Below are 4,303 nucleotides of genomic sequence, written 5' to 3' on the forward strand. Positions count from 1 at the left end.
CAAAACTTAAAAAGGATTATTTGAGTTATCTTGTATAACCTAAATATTAATTTTATATTATATTTGAATAATTGATTACCGTAATAGTGAGATATAACTATTTTTTTAAAACACAATGCATCAAACTTATTTTAAAAATCATTTAGAGTTAATCAAATTATATCTAAAAATTGAAATAAAATTAAACCGGAACAATCGCCAACGCTATTAGGTATTATATTTTCTTAATTGTTGTTGTGTTCAAACCGTAAAAACATCCTTTGGCTATCTTGTATATGAGAAATAGTAAATTTAATTTATATTCGAATAATAGATAACAGTAATAGTGTGAGATATGATCATTTTTTTAAAAAACAATTCATCAGAAAAATTTAAAAAATAATTTACAGTACATCAAATGAACTTCAAAAATTAAATTGGAATCAAATCGGACAATGCTATAATGATTAATCGTTCTATTTTCTTAACCCTGGTTATGTCCAAAACTTAAAAAGGATCATTTGAGTCATCTTGTATAACCTAAATATTAATTTTAAATTATATTTGAATAATTGATAACCGTAATAGTGAGATATAACTATTTTTTTAAAACACAATGCATCAAACTTATTTTAAAAATCATTTAGGGTTAATCAAATTATATCTAAAAATTGAATTAAAATTAAATCGGAACAATCGCCAACGCTATTAGTTATTATATTTTCTTAATTCTTGTTGTGTTCAACCCGTAAAAAACATCATTTGGCTATCTTGTATATGCGAAATAGTAAATTTAAATTATATTCGAATAATAGATAACAGTAATAGAGTAAGATATAATTTTTTTTCTAAAATCAATTCATAAGAAAAATTTTAAAAATAATTTACAGTTCATCATGAAAACTTCAAAAATTAAATTGGAAATAAATCGGACAATGATTAATCGCTCTATTTTCTTAACGCTGGTTATGTCCAAAACCTAAAAAGGATCATTTGAGTCATCTTGTATAACCTAAATATTAATTTTAAAATAAATGTGGATAATAGATAACCGTAATTGAGTGAGATATGACTATTTTTTAAAAACACAATACATCAAACTTATTTTAAAAATCATTTAGGGATTATCAAATTATATCTAAAAATTAAATTAAAATTAAATCGGAACAATCGTTAACGCTATTAGTTATTACATTTTCATGTTACATTACATTTTTTTAAAAATCAATTCATAAGAAAAATTTTAAAAATAATTTACAGTACATCAAATGAACTTAAAAAATTAAATTGGAATCAAATCGGACAATGCTATAATGATTAACCGTTCTATTTTCTTAACCCTGGTTATGTCCAAAACTTAAAAAGGATCATTTGAGTCATCTTGTATAACCTAAATATTATTTTAAATTATATTTGAATAATTGATAACCATAATAGTGAGATATGACTATTTATTTTCAAACACAATACATCAAACTAATTTTAAAAATCATTTAGGGTTAATCAAATTATATCTAAAAATTGAATTAAAATTAAATCGGAACAATCGCCAACGCTATTAGTTATTACATTTTCTTAACTCTGATTGTGTTCAAACCTTAAAAAACATCATTTTGCTGTCTTGTATATACGAAATAGTAAATTTAATTTATATTCGAATAATAGATAACAGTAATAGAGTGAGATATGATTATTTAATTAAAAAACAATTCATCAGAAAAATTTTAAAAATAATTTACAGTACATCAAATTAAATTGGAATCAAATCGGACAATGCTATAATGAATAATCGTTCTATTTTCTTAACCCTGGTTATGTCCAAAACTTAAAAAGGATCATTTGAGTCATCTTGTATAACCTAAATATTTATTTTTAATTATCTTTGATTAATTGATAACCGTAATAGTGAGATATGACTATTTTTTTTAAAACACAATACATCAGAATATTTTAAAAAATCATTTAGGTTTAAACAAATTATATCTAAAAATTAAATGTAAATCATATCGGAACAATAGCTATAGGTAATAGTAGTCGATTTTCTTTATTCCGGTTATGTCCAAAACTTAAAAAGGATTATTTGAGTTTTCTTGTATAACCTAAATATTATGTTTAAATTATATTTGAATAATTGATAACCGTAATAGTGAGATATAACTATTTTTTTAAAACACAATGCATCAAACTTATTTTTAAAAAAATTTAGGGTTAATCAAATTATATCTAAAAATTGAATTAAAATTAAATCGGAACAATCGCCAACGCTATAAGTTATTACATTTTCTTAACTCTAATTGTGTTCAAACCGTAAAAAACATCATTTTTCTATCTTGTATATGCGAAATAGTAAATTTAAATTATATTTGAATAATAGATAACAGTATTAGAGTGAGATATAATTACTTTATTAAAAAACAATTCATTAGAAACATTTTTAAAATAATTTACAGTACATCAAATGAACTTCAAAAATTAAAATGAAATCAAATCGGCAATGCTATAATGATTAATCGTTCTATTTTCTTAACCCTGGTTATGTCCAAAACTTATTAAAAAGGATCATTTGAGTCATAACCTAAATATTAATTTTAAAATAAATTTGAATCATAGATAACCGTAATTGAGTGAGATATGACTATTTTTTTGAAACACAATACAAAAAAATATTTTAAAAAATTATTTAGGGTTAAACAAATTATATCTAAAAATTAAATTGAAATCATATTGGAACAATAGCTATAGGTAATAGTAATCGATTTTCTTTATTCTGGTTATGTCCAAAACTTAAAAAGGATCATTTGAGTCATCTCGTATAACCTAAATATTATTTTAAATTATATTTGAATAATTGATAACCGTAATAGTGAGATATGACTATTTATTTTGAAACACAATACATCAAACTAATTTTAAAAATCATTTAGAGATTATCAAATTATATCTAAAAATTAAATTAAAATTAAATCGGAACAATCGTTAACACTATTAGTTATTATATTTTCTTAATTCTTGTTGTGTCCAAACCGCAAAGAACATCCTTTGGTATCTTGTATATGCGAAATAGTAAATTTAAATTATATTCGAATAATAGATAACAGTAATAGAGTAAGATATAATTATCTTATTAAAAAACAATTCAGAAGTAAAATTTTAAAAATAATTTACAGTACATCAAATGAATTTCAAAAATTAAATTGGAATCAAATCGGACAATGCTATAATGATTAATCGTTCTATTTTCTTAACCCTGGTTATGTCCAAAACTTAAAAAGGATCATTTGAGTCTCTTGTATAACCTAAATATTAATTTTAAAATAAATTTGAATCATAGATAACCGTAATTGAGTGAGATATGACTATTTATTTTGAAACACAATACATCAAACTAATTTTAAAAATCATTTAGGGTTAATCAAATTATATCTAAAAATTGAATTAAAATTAAATCGGAACAATCGCCAACGCTATTAGTTATTACATTTTCTTAACTCTGATTGTGTTCAAACCTTAAAAAACATCATTTGGCTATCTTGTATATACGAAATAGTAAATTTAATTTATATTCGAATAATAGATAACAGTAATAGAGTGAGATATGATTATTTAATTAAAAAACAATTCATCAGAAAAATTTTAAAAATAATTTACAGTACATCAAATGAACTTCAAAAATTAAATTGGAATCAAATCGGACAATGCTATAATGATTAATCGTTCTATTTTCTTAACCCTGGTTATGTCCAAAACTTAAAAAGGATCATTTGAGTCATCTTGTATAAGCTAAATATTAATTTTAAAGTAAATTTGAATAATAGATAACCGTAGTTTAGTATTTCTTTGAAACACAATACATCAAAATATTTAAAAAAATTATTTAGGATTAAACAAATCATCTCTAAAAATTAAATTGAAATCATATCGGAACAATAGCTATAGGTAATAGCAGTTGTTTTTTTTTATTCTGGTTATGTCCAAAACTTAAAAGGATTATTTGAGTCATCTTGTATAACCTAAATATTAATTTTAAATTTTATTTGAATAATTGATAACCGTAATAGTGAGATATGACTATTTTATTTAAACACAATACATCAAAATATTTTTAAAAATCATTTAGGGTTAATCAAATTATATCTAAAAATTGAAATAAAATTAAATCGGAACAATCGCCAACGCTATTAGTTATTACATTTTCTTAACTCTGATTGTGTTCAAACCTTAAAAAACATCATTTGGCTATCTTGTATATACGAAATAGTAAATTTAATTTATATTCGAAAAATAGATAACAGTAATAGAGTGAGATATGATTATTTAATTAAAA

The sequence above is a fragment of the Anthonomus grandis genome, chromosome 19, assembly GCF_022605725.1.
Source record: "Anthonomus grandis grandis chromosome 19, icAntGran1.3, whole genome shotgun sequence".
In the NCBI taxonomy this organism is placed as follows: Eukaryota; Metazoa; Arthropoda; class Insecta; order Coleoptera; family Curculionidae; genus Anthonomus; species Anthonomus grandis.